This window comes from Oncorhynchus kisutch, linkage group LG8 (genome assembly GCF_002021735.2).
Source record: "Oncorhynchus kisutch isolate 150728-3 linkage group LG8, Okis_V2, whole genome shotgun sequence".
In the NCBI taxonomy this organism is placed as follows: domain Eukaryota; kingdom Metazoa; phylum Chordata; class Actinopteri; order Salmoniformes; family Salmonidae; genus Oncorhynchus; species Oncorhynchus kisutch.
Genome location: NC_034181.2, coordinates 16,877,191 through 16,893,166, shown reverse-complemented (window position 1 = coordinate 16,893,166; position 15,976 = coordinate 16,877,191). Strand labels below are relative to the sequence as shown.

Below are 15,976 nucleotides of genomic sequence, written 5' to 3'. Positions count from 1 at the left end.
TTTTCTTTGTATCTTAAGATCGGCATGTTTCCATCAGACATATCAGACGTTATGTTACAGAATCATGAAAACCTATGAATTTTAGGATTTATAATTGTCAGGATGGCCGAGTGGTCTAAGGCGCCAGACTCAAGGTGAGAGTCCTTCCTAGTTACTGGGGTATTCTGGTCTCCGATTGGAGGCGAGGGTTCAAATCCCTCTTCTGACACAACTTTTGCCTTAAGAAAGAGTAGCTCTTTGTCAAATCCGAAAAGTTCTCCAAATGGTGAAAGGAAAACACATGAACAGTGATTAATCGTTCTGATAGATGCCATAGTTTGAGAACAGACAACACATGAAACGCGAATAATCGTTCTATACATGTCATCATATGCCTAGTTTAGAATTCAAAAAGTTACTCAAAATCCATAAAAAAATCTTTTTTACTATATCTTTCATTAGCTTTTAACATTTTTTGTTTATTTTTCTTTGTATCTTAAGATCGGCATGTTTCCATCAGACATATCAGACGTTATGTTACAGAATCATGAAAACATATGAATTTTGGGATTTATAATTGTCAGGATGGCCGAGTGGTCTAAGGCGCCAGACTCAAGGTGAGAGTCCTTCCTAGTTACTGGGGTATTCTGGTCTCCGATTGGAGGCGAGGGTTCAAATCCCTCTTCTGACACAACTTTTGCCTTAAGAAAGAGTAGCTCTTTGTCAAATCCGAAAAGTTCTCCAATGGTGAAAGGAAAACACATGAACAGTGATTAATCGTCTGACAGATGCCATAGTTTGAGAACAGACAACACATGAAACGCGAATAATCGTTCGATACATGTCATCATATGCCTAGTTTAGAATTCAAAAAGTTACTCAAAATCCATAAAAAAATCTTTTTTACTATATCTTTCATTAGCTTTTAACATTTTTTGTTTATTTTTCTTTGTATCTTAAGATCGGCATGTTTCCATCAGACATATCAGACGTTATGTTACAGAATCATGAAAACATATGAATTTTTAGGGATTTATAATTGTCAGGATGGCCGAGTGGTCTAAGGCGCCAGACTCAAGGTGAGAGTCCTTCCTAGTTACTGGGGTATTCTGGTCTCCGATTGGAGGCGAGGGTTCAAATCCCTCTTCTGACACAACTTTTGCCTTAAGAAAGAGTAGCTCTTTGTCAATACCGAAAATTCTCCAAATGGTGAAAGGAAAACACATGAACAGTGATTAATCGTTTGATAGATGCCATAGTTTGAGAACAGACAACACATGAAACGCGAATAATCGTTCTATACATGTCATCATATGCCTAGTTTAGAATTCATAAAGTTACTCAAATTCCATAAAAAAATGTTTTTTACTATATCTCTCATTAGCTTTTAACATTTTTTGTTTATTTTTCTTTGTATCTTAAGATCGGCATGTTTCCATCAGACATATCAGACGTTATGTTACAGAATTGTGAAAACCTATGAATTTTAAGATTTATAATTGTCAGGATTGCCGAGTGGTCTAAGGCGCCAGACTCAAGGTGAGAGTCCTTCCTAGTTACTGGGGTATTCTGGTCTCCGATTGGAGGCGAGGGTTCAAATCCCTCTTCTGACACAACTTTTGCCTTAAGAAAGAGTAGCTCTTTGTCAAATCCGAAAAGTTCTCCAAATGGTGAAAGGAAAACACATGAACAGTGATTAATCGTTTGATAGATGCCATAGTTTGAGAACAGACAACACATGAAACGCGAATAATCGTTCTATACATGTCATCATATGCCTAGTTTAGAATTCAAAAAGTTACTCAAAATCCATAAAAAAATGTTTTTTACTATATCTTTCATTAGCTTTTAACATTTTTTGTTTATTTTTCTTTGTATCTTAAGATCGGCATGTTTCCATCAGACATATCAGACGTTATGTTACAGAATCATGAAAACCTATGAATTTTAGGGATTTATAATTGTCAGGATGGCCGAGTGGTCTAAGGCGCCAGACTCAAGGTGAGAGTCCTTCCTAGTTACTGGGGTATTCTGGTCTCCGATTGGAGGCGAGGGTTCAAATCCCTCTTCTGACACAACTTTTGCCTTAAGAAAGAGTAGCTCTTTGTCAAATCCGAAAAGTTCTCCAAATGGTGAAAGGAAAACACATGAACAGTGATTAATCGTCTGATAGATGCCATAGTTTGAGAACAGACAACACATGAAACGCGAATAATCGTTCTATACATGTCATCATATGCCTAGTTTAGAATTCAAAAGTTACTCAAAATCCATAAAAAAATGTTTTTTACTATATCTTTCATTAGCTTTTAACATTTTTTGTTTATTTTTCTTTGTATCTTAAGATCGGCATGTTTCCATCAGACATATCAGACGTTATGTTACAGAATCATGAAAACATATGAATTTTTAGGATTTATAATTGTCAGGATGGCCGAGTGGTCTAAGGCGCCAGACTCAAGGTGAGAGTCCTTCCTAGTTACTGGGGTATTCTGGTCTCCGATTGGAGGCGAGGGTTCAAATCCCTCTTCTGACACAACTTTTGCCTTAAGAAAGAGTAGCTCTTTGTCAAATCCGAAAAGTTCTCCAAATGGTGAAAGGAAAACACATGAACAGTGATTAATCGTTTGATAGATGCCATAGTTTGAGAACAGACAACACATGAAACGCGAATAATCGTTCTATACATGTCATCATATGCCTAGTTTAGAATTCAAAAAGTTACTCAAAATCCATAAAAAATCTTTTTTACTATATCTTTCATTAGCTTTTAACATTTTTTGTTTATTTTTCTTTGTATCTTAAGATCGGCATGTTTCCATCAGACATATCAGACGTTATGTTACAGAATCATGAAAACCTATGAATTTTAGGGATTTATAATTGTCAGGATTGCCGAGTGGTCTAAGGCGCCAGACTCAAGGTGAGAGTCCTTCCTAGTTACTGGGGTATTCTGGTCTCCGATTGGAGGCGAGGGTTTCAAATCCCTCTTCTGACACAACTTTTGCCTTAAGAAAGAGTAGCTCTTTGTCAAATCCGAAAAGTTCTCCAAATGGTGAAAGGAAAACACATGAACAGTGATTAATCGTTTGATAGATGCCATAGTTTGAGAACAGACAACACATGAAACGCGAATAATCGTTCGATACATGTCATCATATGCCTAGTTTAGAATTCAAAAAGTTACTCAAAATCCATAAAAAAATGTTTTTTACTATATCTTTCATTAGCTTTTAACATTTTTTATTTATTTTTCTTTGTATCTTAAGATCGGCATGTTTCCATCAGACATATCAGACGTTATGTTACAGAATCATGAAAACATATGAATTTTTGGGATTTATAATTGTCAGGATGGCCGAGTGGTCTAAGGCGCCAGACTCAAGGTGAGAGTCCTTCCTAGTTACTGGGGTATTCTGGTCTCCGATTGGAGGCGAGGGTTCAAATCCCTCTTCTGACACAACTTTTGCCTTAAGAAAGAGTAGCTCTTTGTCAAATCCGAAAAGTTCTCCAAATGGTGAAAGGAAAACACATGAACAGTGATTAATCGTCTGACAGATGCCATAGTTTGAGAACAGACAACACATGAAACGCGAATAATCGTTCTATACATGTCATCATATGCCTAGTTTAGAATTCAAAAAGTTACTCAAATTCCATAAAAAATATTTTTTACTATATCTTTCATTAGCTTTTAACATTTTTTGTTTATTTTTCTTTGTATCTTAAGATCGGCATGTTTCCATCAGACATATCAGACGTTATGTTACAGAATCATGAAAACCTATGAATTTTTGGGATTTATAATTGTCAGGATGGCCGAGTGGTCTAAGGCGCCAGACTCAAGGTGAGAGTCCTTCCTAGTTACTGGGGTATTCTGGTCTCCGATTGGAGGCGAGGGTTCAAATCCCTCTTCTGACACAACTTTTGCCTTAAGAAAGAGTAGCTCTTTGTCAAATCCGAAAAGTTCTCCAAATGGTGAAAGGAAAACACATGAACAGTGATTAATCGTTTGATAGATGCCATAGTTTGAGAACAGACAACACATGAAACGCGAATAATCGTTCGATACATGTCATCATATGCCTAGTTTAGAATTCAAAAAGTTACTCAAAATCCATAAAAAAATGTTTTTTACTATATCTTTCATTAGCTTTTAACATTTTTTATTTATTTTTCTTTGTATCTTAAGATCGGCATGTTTCCATCAGACATATCAGACGTTATGTTACAGAATCAGTGAAAACATATGAATTTTAGGGATTTATAATTGTCAGGATGGCCGAGTGGTCTAAGGCGCCAGACTCAAGGTGAGAGTCCTTCCTAGTTACTGGGGTATTCTGGTCTCCGATTGGAGGCGAGGGTTCAAATCCCTCTTCTGACACAACTTTTGCCTTAAAAAGTAGCTCTTTGTCAATACCGAAAAATTCTCCAAATGGTGAAAGGAAAACACATGAACAGTGATTAATCGTTTGATAGATGCCATAGTTTGAGAACAGACAACACATGAAACGCGAATAATCGTTCTATACATGTCATCATATGCCTAGTTTAGAATTGATAAAGTTACTCAAATTCCATAAAAAAATGTTTTTTACTATATCTTCATTAGCTTTTAACATTTTTTGTTTATTTTTCTTTGTATCTTAAGATCGGCATGTTTCCATCAGACATATCAGACGTTATGTTACAGAATTGTGAAAACCTATGAATTTTAAGATTTATAATTGTCAGGATTGGCCGAGTGGTCTAAGGCGCCAGACTCAAGGTGAGAGTCCTTCCTAGTTACTGGGGTATTCTGGTCTCCGATTGGAGGCGAGGGTTCAAATCCCTCTTCTGACACAACTTTTGCCTTAAGAAAGAGTAGCTCTTTGTCAAATCCGAAAAGTTCTCCAAATGGTGAAAGGAAAACACATGAACAGTGATTAATCGTTTGATAGATGCCATAGTTTGAGAACAGACAACACATGAAACGCGAATAATCGTTCGATACATGTCATCATATGCCTAGTTTAGAATTCAAAAAGTTACTCAAAATCCATAAAAAAATGTTTTTTACTATATCTTTCATTAGCTTTTAACATTTTTTGTTTATTTTTCTTTGTATCTTAAGATCGGCATGTTTCCATCAGACATATCAGACGTTATGTTACAGAATCATGAAAACATATGAATTTTTAGGGATTTATAATTGTCAGGATGGCCGAGTGGTCTAAGGCGCCAGACTCAAGGTGAGAGTCCTTCCTAGTTACTGGGGTATTCTGGTCTCCGATTGGAGGCGAGGGTTCAAATCCCTCTTCTGACACAACTTTTGCCTTAAGAAAGAGTAGCTCTTTGTCAAATCCGAAAAATTCTCCAAATGGTGAAAGGAAAACACATGAACAGTGATTAATCGTTTGATAGATGCCATAGTTTGAGAACAGACAACACATGAAATGCGAATAATCGTTCTATACATGTCATCATATGCCTAGTTTAGAATTCAAAAAGTTACTCAAAATCCATAAAAAATGTTTTTTACTATATCTTTCATTAGCTTTTAACATTTTTTATTTATTTTTCTTTGTATCTTAAGATCGGCATGTTTCCATCAGACATATCAGACGTTATGTTACAGAATCGTGAAAACATATGAATTTTAAGGATTTATAATTGTCAGGATGGCTGAGTGGTCTAAGGCGCCAGACTCAAGGTGAGAGTCCTTCCTAGTTACTGGGGTATTCTGGTCTCCGATTGGAGGCGAGGGTTCAAATCCCTCTTCTGACACAACTTTTGCCTTAAAAGAGTAGCTCTTTGTCAATACCGAAAATTCTCCAAATGGTGAAAGGAAAACACATGAACAGTGATTAATCGTTTGATAGATGCCATAGTTTGAGAACAGACAACACATGAAACGCGAATAATCGTTCTATACATGTCATCATATGCCTAGTTTAGAATTGATAAAGTTACTCAAATTCCATAAAAAAAGTTTTTTACTATATCTTCATTAGCTTTTAACATTTTTTGTTTATTTTTCTTTGTATCTTAAGATCGGCATGTTTCCATCAGACATATCAGACGTTATGTTACAGAATTGTGAAAACCTATGAATTTTAATGATTTATAATTGTCAGGATGGCCGAGTGTTCTAAGGCGCTAGACTCAAGTTAAAGTCCTTCCTAGTTACTGGGGTATTCTGGTCTCCGATTGGAGGCGAGGGTTTTAATCCCTCTTCTGACACAACTTTTGCCTTAAGAAAGAGTAGCTCTTTGTCAAATCCGAAAAGTTCTCCAAGTGGTGAAAGGAAAACACATGAACAGTGATTAATCGTCTGACAGATGCCATAGTTTGAGAACAGACAACACATGAAACGCGAATAATCGTTCGATACATGTCATCATATGCCTAGTTTAGAATTCAAAAAGTTACTCAAAATCCATAAAAAAATCTTTTTTACTATATCTTTCATTAGCTTTTAACATTTTTTGTTTATTTTTCTTTGTATCTTAAGATCGGCATGTTTCCATCAGACATATCAGACGTTATGTTACAGAATCATGAAAACATATGAATTTTTGGGATTTATAATTGTCAGGATGGCCGAGTGGTCTAAGGCGCCAGACTCAAGGTGAGAGTCCTTCCTAGTTACTGGGGTATTCTGGTCTCCGATTGGAGGCGAGGGTTCAAATCCCTCTTCTGACACAACTTTTGCCTTAAAAAGTAGCTCTTTGTCAATACCGAAAAATTCTCCAAATGGTGAAAGGAAAACACATGAACAATGATTAATCGTCTGACAGATGCCATAGTTTGAGAACAGACAACACATGAAACGCGAATAATCGTTCTATACATGTCATCATATGCCTAGTTTAGAATTGATAAAGTTACTCAAATTCCATAAAAAAATGTTTTTTACTATATCTCTCATTAGCTTTTAACATTTTTTGTTTATTTTTCTTTGTATCTTAAGATCGGCATGTTTCCATCAGACATATCAGACGTTATGTTACAGAATTGTGAAAACCTATGAATTTTAAAGATTTATAATTGTCAGGATTGCCGAGTGGTCTAAGGCGCCAGACTCAAGGTGAGAGTCCTTCCTAGTTACTGGGGTATTCTGGTCTCCGATTGGAGGCGAGGGTTCAAATCCCTCTTCTGACACAACTTTTGCCTTAAGAAAGAGTAGCTCTTTGTCAAATCCGAAAAGTTCTCCAAATGGTGAAAGGAAAACACATGAACAGTGATTAATCGTTTGATAGATGCCATAGTTTGAGAACAGACAACACATGAAACGCGAATAATCGTTCGATACATGTCATCATATGCCTAGTTTAGAATTCAAAAAGTTACTCAAAATCCATAAAAAAATGTTTTTTACTATATCTTTCATTAGCTTTTAACATTTTTTATTTATTTTTCTTTGTATCTTAAGATCGGCATGTTTCCATCAGACATATCAGACGTTATGTTACAGAATCATGAAAACATATGAATTTTTAGGATTTATAATTGTCAGGATGGCCGAGTGGTCTAAGGCGCCAGACTCAAGGTGAGAGTCCTTCCTAGTTACTGGGGTATTCTGGTCTCCGATTGGAGGCGAGGGTTCAAATCCCTCTTCTGACACAACTTTTGCCTTAAGAAAGAGTAGCTCTTTGTCAAATCCGAAAAGTTCTCCAAATGGTGAAAGGAAAACACATGAACAGTGATTAATCGTTTGATAGATGCCATAGTTTGAGAACAGACAACACATGAAACGCGAATAATCGTTCGATACATGTCATCATATGCCTAGTTTAGAATTCAAAAAGTTACTCAAAATCCATAAAAAAATGTTTTTTACTATATCTTTCATTAGCTTTTAACATTTTTTATTTATTTTTCTTTGTATCTTAAGATCGGCATGTTTCCATCAGACATATCAGACGTTATGTTACAGAATCATGAAAACATATGAATTTTTGGGATTTATAATTGTCAGGATGGCCGAGTGGTCTAAGGCGCCAGACTCAAGGTGAGAGTCCTTCCTAGTTACTGGGGTATTCTGGTCTCCGATTGGAGGCGAGGGTTCAAATCCCTCTTCTGACACAACTTTTGCTTTAAAAAGTAGCTCTTTGTCAATACCGAAAAATTCTCCAAATGGTGAAAGGAAAACACATGAACAGTGATTAATCGTCTGACAGATGCCATAGTTTGAGAACAGACAACACATGAAATGCGAATAATCGTTCTATACATGTCATCATATGCCTAGTTTAGAATTGATAAAGTTACTCAAATTCCATAAAAAAATGTTTTTTACTATATCTCTCATTAGCTTTTAAAATTTTTTGTTTATTTTTCTTTGTATCTTAAGATCGGCATGTTTCCATCAGACATATCAGACGTTATGTTACAGAATTGTGAAAACCTATGAATTTTAAAGATTTATAATTGTCAGGATTGCCGAGTGGTCTAAGGCGCCAGACTCAAGGTGAGAGTCCTTCCTAGTTACCGGGGTATTCTGGTCTCCGATTGGAGGCGAGGGTTCAAATCCCTCTTCTGACACAACTTTTGCCTTAAGAAAGAGTAGCTCTTTGTCAAATCCGAAAAGTTCTCCAAATGGTGAAAGGAAAACACATGAACAGTGATTAATCGTTTGATAGATGCCATAGTTTGAGAACAGACAACACATGAAACGCGAATAATCGTTCGATACATGTCATCATATGCCTAGTTTAGAATTCAAAAAGTTACTCAAAATCCATAAAAAAATGTTTTTTACTATATCTTTCATTAGCTTTTAACATTTTTTATTTATTTTTCTTTGTATCTTAAGATCGGCATGTTTCCATCAGACATATCAGACGTTATGTTACAGAATCATGAAAACATATGAATTTTTGGGATTTATAATTGTCAGGATGGCCGAGTGGTCTAAGGCGCCAGACTCAAGGTAAGAGTCCTTCCTAGTTACTGGGGTGTTCTGGTCTCCGATTGGAGGCGAGGGTTCAAGTCCCTCTTCTGACACAAATTTTGCCTTAAAAAAAGAGTAGCTCTTTGTCAAAACCGAAAAGTTCTCCAAATGGTGAAAGGAAAACACATGAACAGTGATTAATCGTCTGACAGATGCCATAGTTTGAGAACAGACAACACATGAAACGCGAATAATCGTTCGATACATGTCATCATATGCCTAGTTTAGAATTCAAAAAGTTACTCAAAATCCATAAAAAAATGTTTTTTACTATATCTTTCATTAGCTTTTAACATTTTTTATTTATTTTTCTTTGTATCTTAAGATCGGCATGTTTCCATCAGACATATCAGACGTTATGTTACAGAATCATGAAAACATATGAATTTTTGGGATTTATAATTGTCAGGATGGCCGAGTGGTCTAAGGCGCCAGACTCAAGGTAAGAGTCCTTCCTAGTTACTGGGGTGTTCTGGTCTCCGATTGGAGGCGAGGGTTCAAGTCCCTCTTCTGACACAAATTTTGCCTTAAAAAAAGAGTAGCTCTTTGTCAAAACCGAAAAGTTCTCCAAATGGTGAAAGGAAAACACATGAACAGTGATTAATCGTCTGACAGATGCCATAGTTTGAGAACAGACAACACATGAAACGCGAATAATCGTTCTATACATGTCATCATATGCCTAGTTTAGAATTAAAAAAGTTACTCAAATTCCATAAAGAAATATTTGTTACTATATCTTTCATTAGCTTTTAACAATTTTTGTTTATTTTTCTTTGTATCTTAAGATCGGCATGTTTCCATCAGACATATCAGACGTTATGTTACAGAATCATGAAAACATATGATTTTTTGGGATTTATAATTGTCAGGATTGCCGAGTGGTCTAAGGCGCCAGACTCAAGGTGAGAGTCCTTCCTAGTTACTGGGGTGTTCTGGTCTCTGATTGGAGGCGAGGGTTCAAATCCCTCTTCTGACACAACTATTGCCTTAAGAAAGAGTAGCTATTTGTCAAATCCGAAAAATTCTCCAAATGGTGAAAGGAAAACACATGAACAGTGATTAATCGTTTGATAGATGCCATAGTTTGAGAACAGACAACACATGAAATGCGAATAATCGTTCTATACATGTCATCATATGCCTAGTTTAGAATTCAAAAAGTTACTCAAAATCCATAAAAAAATGTTTTTTACTATATCTTTCATTAGCTTTTAACATTTTTTATTTATTTTTCTTTGTATCTTAAGATCGGCATGTTTCCATCAGACATATCAGACGTTATGTTACAGAATCGTGAAAACATATGAATTTTAAGGATTTATAATTGTCTGGATGGCTGAGTGTTCTAAGGCGCCAGACTTAAGGTGAGAGTCGTTCCTAGTTACTGGGGTATTCTGTTCTCCGATTGGAGGCGAGGGTTCAAATCCCTCTTCTGACACAACTTTTGCCTTAAAAAGTAGCTCTTTGTCAATACCGAAAAATTCTCCAAATGGTGAAAGGAAAACACATGAACAGTGATTAATCGTTTGATAGATGCCATAGTTTGAGAACAGACAACACATGAAACGCGAATAATCGTTCTATACATGTCATCATATGCCTAGTTTAGAATTGATAAAGTTACTCAAATTCCATAAAAAAAAGTTTTTTACTATATCTTCATTAGCTTTTAACATTTTTTGTTTATTTTTCTTTGTATCTTAAGATCGGCATGTTTCCATCAGACTTATCAGACGTTATGTTACAGAATTGTGAAAACCTATGAATTTTAATGATTTATAATTGTCAGGATGGCCGAGTGTTCTAAGGCGCTAGACTCAAGTTAAAAGTCCTTCCTAGTTACTGGGGTATTCTGGTCTCTGATTGGAGGCGAGGGTTCAAAACCCTCTTCTGACATAACTTTTGCCTTAAAAAAGAGTAGCTCTTTGTCAAATCCGGATAATTCTCCAAATGGTGAAAGGAAAACACATGAACAGTGATTAATCGTTTGATAGATGCCATAGTTTGAGAACAGACAACACATGAAATGCGAATAATCGTTCTATACATGTCATCATATGCCTAGTTTAGAATTCAAAAAGTTACTCAAATTCCATAAAAAAATGTTTTTTACTATATCTCTCATTAGCTTTTAAAATTTTTTGTTTATTTTTCTTTGTATCTTAAGATCGGCATGTTTCCATCAGACATATCAGACGTTATGTTACAGAATTGTGAAAACCTATGAATTTTAAAGATTTATAATTGTCAGGATTGCCGAGTGGTCTAAGGCGCCAGACTCAAGGTGAGAGTCCTTCCTAGTTACCGGGGTATTCTGGTCTCCGATTGGAGGCGAGGGTTCAAATCCCTCTTCTGACACAACTTTTGCCTTAAGAAAGAGTAGCTCTTTGTCAAATCCGAAAAGTTCTCCAAATGGTGAAAGGAAAACACATGAACAGTGATTAATCGTCTGACAGATGCCATAGTTTGAGAACAGACAACACATGAAACGCGAATAATCGTTCGATACATGTCATCATATGCCTAGTTTAGAATTCAAAAAGTTACTCAAAATCCATAAAAAAATGTTTTTTACTATATCTTTCATTAGCTTTTAACATTTTTTATTTATTTTTCTTTGTATCTTAAGATCGGCATGTTTCCATCAGACATATCAGACGTTATGTTACAGAATCATGAAAACATATGAATTTTTGGGATTTATAATTGTCAGGATGGCCGAGTGGTCTAAGGCGCCAGACTCAAGGTAAGAGTCCTTCCTAGTTACTGGGGTGTTCTGGTCTCCGATTGGAGGCGAGGGTTCAAGTCCCTCTTCTGACACAAATTTTGCCTTAAAAAAAGAGTAGCTCTTTGTCAAAACCGAAAAGTTCTCCAAATGGTGAAAGGAAAACACATGAACAGTGATTAATCGTCTGACAGATGCCATAGTTTGAGAACAGACAACACATGAAACGCGAATAATCGTTCGATACATGTCATCATATGCCTAGTTTAGAATTAAAAAAGTTACTCAAATTCCATAAAGAAATATTTGTTACTATATCTTTCATTAGCTTTTAACAATTTTTGTTTATTTTTCTTTGTATCTTAAGATCGGCATGTTTCCATCAGACATATCAGACGTTATGTTACAGAATCATGAAAACATATGATTTTTTGGGATTTATAATTGTCAGGATTGCCGAGTGGTCTAAGGCGCCAGACTCAAGGTGAGAGTCCTTCCTAGTTACTGGGGTGTTCTGGTCTCTGATTGGAGGCGAGGGTTCAAATCCCTCTTCTGACACAACTATTGCCTTAAGAAAGAGTAGCTATTTGTCAAATCCGAAAAATTCTCCAAATGGTGAAAGGAAAACACATGAACAGTGATTAATCGTTTGATAGATGCCATAGTTTGAGAACAGACAACACATGAAATGCGAATAATCGTTCTATACATGTCATCATATGCCTAGTTTAGAATTCAAAAAGTTACTCAAAATCCATTAAAAAATGTTTTTTACTATATCTTTCATTAGCTTTTAACATTTTTTATTTATTTTTCTTTGTATCTTAAGATCGGCATGTTTCCATCAGACATATCAGACGTTATGTTACAGAATCGTGAAAACATATGAATTTTAAGGATTTATAATTGTCTGGATGGCTGAGTGTTCTAAGGCGCCAGACTTAAGGTGAGAGTCGTTCCTAGTTACTGGGGTATTCTGTTCTCCGATTGGAGGCGAGGGTTCAAATCCCTCTTCTGACACAACTTTTGCCTTAAAAAGTAGCTCTTTGTCAATACCGAAAAATTCTCCAAATGGTGAAAGGAAAACACATGAACAGTGATTAATCGTTTGATAGATGCCATAGTTTGAGAACAGACAACACATGAAACGCGAATAATCGTTCTATACATGTCATCATATGCCTAGTTTAGAATTGATAAAGTTACTCAAATTCCATAAAAAAAAGTTTTTTACTATATCTTCATTAGCTTTTAACATTTTTTGTTTATTTTTCTTTGTATCTTAAGATCGGCATGTTTCCATCAGACTTATCAGACGTTATGTTACAGAATTGTGAAAACCTATGAATTTTAATGATTTATAATTGTCAGGATGGCCGAGTGTTCTAAGGCGCTAGACTCAAGTTAAAAGTCCTTCCTAGTTACTGGGGTATTCTGGTCTCTGATTGGAGGCGAGGGTTCAAATCCTTCTTCTGACACAACTTTTGCCTTAAAAAGTAGCTCTTTGTCAATACCGAAAAATTCTCCAAATGGTGAAAGGAAAACACATGAACAGTGATTAATCGTTTGATAGATGCCATAGTTTGAGAACAGACAACACATGAAACGCGAATAATCGTTCGATACATGTCATCATATGCCTAGTTTAGAATTAAAAAAGTTACTCAAATTCCATAAAGAAATATTTGTTACTATATCTTTCATTAGCTTTTAACAATTTTTGTTTATTATTCTTTGTATCTTAAGATCGGCATGTTTCCATCAGACATATCAGACGTTATGTTACAGAATTGTGAAAACCTATGAATTTTAATGATTTATAATTGTCTGGATGGCCGAGTGTTCTAAGGCGCCATACTTAAGGTGAGAGTCCTTCCTAGTTACTGGGGTATTCTGTTCTCCGATTGGAGGCGAGGGTTCAAATCCCTCTTCTGACACAACTTTTGCCTTAAAAAAGAGTAGCTCTTTGTCAAATCCGAAAAATTCTCCAAATGGTGAAAGGAAAACACATGAACAGTGATTAATCGTCTGACAGATGCCATAGTTTGAGAACAGACAACACATGAAACGCGAATAATCGTTCTATACATGTCATCATATGCCTAGTTTAGAATTGATAAAGTTACTCAAATTCCGTAAAAAAATGTTTTTGACTATATCTTTCATTAGCTTTTAACATTTTTTGTTTATTTTTCTTTGTATCTTAAGATCGGCATTTTTCCATCAGACATATCAGACGTTATGTTACAGAATTGTGAAAAAAATGAATTTTAAAGATTTATAATTGTCAGGATGGCCGAGTGGTCTAAGGCGCCAGACTCAAAGTGAGAGTCCTTCCTAGTTACTGGGGTATTCTGTTCTCCGATTGGAGGCGAGGGTTCAAATCCTTCTTCTGACACAACTTTTGCCTTAAAAAGTAGCTCTTTGTCAATACCGAAAAATTCTCCAAATGGTGAAAGGAAAACACATGAACACTGATTAATCGTTTGATCGATGCCATAGTTTGACATATGCCTAGTTTAGAATTCAAAAAGTTACTCAAATTCCATAAAGAAATTTTTGTTACTATATCTTTCATTAGCTTTTAACATTTTTTGTTTATTTTTCTTTGTATCTTAAGATCGGCATGTTTCCATCAGACATATCAGACGTTATGTTACAGAATTGTGAAAATCTATGAATTTTAATGATTTATAATTGTCAGGATGGCCGAGTGGTCTAAGGCGCCAGACTCAAGGTGAAAGTCCTTCCTAGTTACTGGGGTATTCTGGTCTCTGATTGGAGGCGAGGGTTCAAATCCCTCTTTTGACACAACTTTTGCCTTAAAAAAGAGTAGCTCTTTGTCAAATCCGAAAAATTCTCCAAATGGTGAAAGGAAAACACATGAACAGTGATTAATCGTTTGATAGATGCCATAGTTTGAGAACAGACAACACATGAAACGCGAATAATCGTTTGAAACATGTCATCATATGCCTAGTTTAGAATTCCAAAAATTACTCAAATTCCATAAAAAATTGTTTTTTACTATATCTTTCATTAGCTATTAACATTTTTATTTTATTTTTCTTTGTATCTTAAGATCTGCATGTTTCCATCAGACATATCAGACGTTATGTTACAGAATTGTGAAAACATATGAATTTTAAGGATTTATAATTGTCAGGATGGCCGAGTGGTCTCAGGCGCCAGACTCAAGGTGAGAGTCCTTCCTAGTTGCAGGGGTATTCTGGTCTCCAATTGGAGTCGAGGGTAATAATCCCTCTTCTGACACACCTTTTGCCTTAAAAAAGAGTAGCTCTTTGTCAAAACCGAAATATTCTCCAAATGGTGAAAGGAAAACACATTAACAGTGATTAATCGTTTGATAGATGTGCAGCTGTGGAAGATTTTGAGGATCTGAGGACCCTTGACTCCTGAGGGGAAATAGGTTTTGTCCTGCCCTCTTCACGACTGTCTTAGTGTGTTTGGACCATGACAGTTTGTTGGTGATGTGGACACCAAGGAACTTTAAGCTCTCAACCTGCTCCACTGCAGCCCTGTCGATGAGAATGGGGGCGTGCTCGATCCTCCTTTTCCTGTAGTCCACAATCATCTCTCATTCATGTTGAGGGATAGGTTGTTGTCCTGGCACCACACGGCCAGGTCTTTGACCTCCTCCCTATTGGCTGTCTCATAATTGTTGGTGATCAGGCCTGTCATCGGCAAACCTGCTGATGGTGTTGGAGTCGTGACTGGACATGCAGTCATCACTGAACATGGAGTACAGGAGGGGACTGAGCACGTACCCCTGAGGGGCCCCCTTGTTGAGGATCAGCGTGGCGGATGTGTTTGTTACCTACCCTTACCACCCGGGGGCGACCCGTCAGGATGTCCAGAATCCAGTTGCAGAGGGAGGTGTTTAGTCCCAGGATCCTTAGCTTAGTAATGAGGTTTGAGGGCACTATGGTGTTGAACACTGAGCTGTAGTCAATGAATAGCATTCTCACATAGGGGTTCCTTTTGTCCAGGTGGGAAGGGCAGTGTGGAGTGCAATAGAGAGTGCATCATCTGTGGATCTGTTGGGGAAGTATGCAAATCGGAGTGGGTCTAGGATTTCTGGGACAATGGTGTTTATGTGAGCCATGACCAGCCTTAATGGCTACAGACATGAGTGCTACGGGTCAGTAGTCATTTAGGCAGGTTAACTTAAAGTCCCTGGGCACAGGGACTATGGTGGTCTGCTTGAAACATGTTAGTATTACAGACTCAGTCAGGGACAGGTTGAAAATGTCAGTGAAGACACTTGCCAGTTGGTCAGCGCATGCTCGGAATACACGTCCTGGGAATCCGTC

General features: G+C 36.5%; 17 non-coding genes across 17 annotated transcripts; all 17 read left to right on the top strand.

Moving 5' to 3' along the window:
* The first annotated feature begins 96 nt into the window (after positions 1–96).
* On the top strand, positions 97–208 carry trnal-caa (transfer RNA leucine (anticodon CAA)). Its single transcript has 2 exons — positions 97–134; positions 163–208. It is a non-coding gene; the product is annotated as a tRNA-Leu (tRNA).
* Positions 209–558: 350 nt separating this feature from the next.
* trnal-caa (transfer RNA leucine (anticodon CAA)) lies at positions 559–670 on the top strand. The gene is made up of 2 exons: positions 559–596; positions 625–670. It is a non-coding gene; the product is annotated as a tRNA-Leu (tRNA).
* A 350-nt stretch (positions 671–1,020) lies between these two features.
* On the top strand, positions 1,021–1,132 carry trnal-caa (transfer RNA leucine (anticodon CAA)). The gene is made up of 2 exons: positions 1,021–1,058; positions 1,087–1,132. It is a non-coding gene; the product is annotated as a tRNA-Leu (tRNA).
* Positions 1,133–1,942: 810 nt separating this feature from the next.
* On the top strand, positions 1,943–2,054 carry trnal-caa (transfer RNA leucine (anticodon CAA)). The gene is made up of 2 exons: positions 1,943–1,980; positions 2,009–2,054. It is a non-coding gene; the product is annotated as a tRNA-Leu (tRNA).
* Positions 2,055–2,403: 349 nt separating this feature from the next.
* trnal-caa (transfer RNA leucine (anticodon CAA)) lies at positions 2,404–2,515 on the top strand. The gene is made up of 2 exons: positions 2,404–2,441; positions 2,470–2,515. It is a non-coding gene; the product is annotated as a tRNA-Leu (tRNA).
* Positions 2,516–3,327: 812 nt separating this feature from the next.
* Positions 3,328–3,439, top strand: trnal-caa (transfer RNA leucine (anticodon CAA)). Its single transcript has 2 exons — positions 3,328–3,365; positions 3,394–3,439. It is a non-coding gene; the product is annotated as a tRNA-Leu (tRNA).
* Positions 3,440–3,788: 349 nt separating this feature from the next.
* trnal-caa (transfer RNA leucine (anticodon CAA)) lies at positions 3,789–3,900 on the top strand. The gene is made up of 2 exons: positions 3,789–3,826; positions 3,855–3,900. It is a non-coding gene; the product is annotated as a tRNA-Leu (tRNA).
* A 351-nt stretch (positions 3,901–4,251) lies between these two features.
* trnal-caa (transfer RNA leucine (anticodon CAA)) lies at positions 4,252–4,363 on the top strand. The gene is made up of 2 exons: positions 4,252–4,289; positions 4,318–4,363. It is a non-coding gene; the product is annotated as a tRNA-Leu (tRNA).
* An 809-nt stretch (positions 4,364–5,172) lies between these two features.
* Positions 5,173–5,284, top strand: trnal-caa (transfer RNA leucine (anticodon CAA)). Its single transcript has 2 exons — positions 5,173–5,210; positions 5,239–5,284. It is a non-coding gene; the product is annotated as a tRNA-Leu (tRNA).
* Positions 5,285–5,633: 349 nt separating this feature from the next.
* On the top strand, positions 5,634–5,745 carry trnal-caa (transfer RNA leucine (anticodon CAA)). The gene is made up of 2 exons: positions 5,634–5,671; positions 5,700–5,745. It is a non-coding gene; the product is annotated as a tRNA-Leu (tRNA).
* Positions 5,746–6,551: 806 nt separating this feature from the next.
* On the top strand, positions 6,552–6,663 carry trnal-caa (transfer RNA leucine (anticodon CAA)). Its single transcript has 2 exons — positions 6,552–6,589; positions 6,618–6,663. It is a non-coding gene; the product is annotated as a tRNA-Leu (tRNA).
* An 809-nt stretch (positions 6,664–7,472) lies between these two features.
* trnal-caa (transfer RNA leucine (anticodon CAA)) lies at positions 7,473–7,584 on the top strand. The gene is made up of 2 exons: positions 7,473–7,510; positions 7,539–7,584. It is a non-coding gene; the product is annotated as a tRNA-Leu (tRNA).
* Positions 7,585–7,934: 350 nt separating this feature from the next.
* trnal-caa (transfer RNA leucine (anticodon CAA)) lies at positions 7,935–8,046 on the top strand. The gene is made up of 2 exons: positions 7,935–7,972; positions 8,001–8,046. It is a non-coding gene; the product is annotated as a tRNA-Leu (tRNA).
* An 809-nt stretch (positions 8,047–8,855) lies between these two features.
* trnal-caa (transfer RNA leucine (anticodon CAA)) lies at positions 8,856–8,967 on the top strand. The gene is made up of 2 exons: positions 8,856–8,893; positions 8,922–8,967. It is a non-coding gene; the product is annotated as a tRNA-Leu (tRNA).
* A 351-nt stretch (positions 8,968–9,318) lies between these two features.
* trnal-caa (transfer RNA leucine (anticodon CAA)) lies at positions 9,319–9,430 on the top strand. Its single transcript has 2 exons — positions 9,319–9,356; positions 9,385–9,430. It is a non-coding gene; the product is annotated as a tRNA-Leu (tRNA).
* Positions 9,431–11,625: 2,195 nt separating this feature from the next.
* Positions 11,626–11,737, top strand: trnal-caa (transfer RNA leucine (anticodon CAA)). Its single transcript has 2 exons — positions 11,626–11,663; positions 11,692–11,737. It is a non-coding gene; the product is annotated as a tRNA-Leu (tRNA).
* A 2,604-nt stretch (positions 11,738–14,341) lies between these two features.
* Positions 14,342–14,453, top strand: trnal-caa (transfer RNA leucine (anticodon CAA)). The gene is made up of 2 exons: positions 14,342–14,379; positions 14,408–14,453. It is a non-coding gene; the product is annotated as a tRNA-Leu (tRNA).
* The last annotated feature ends 1,523 nt before the right edge of the window (positions 14,454–15,976 follow it).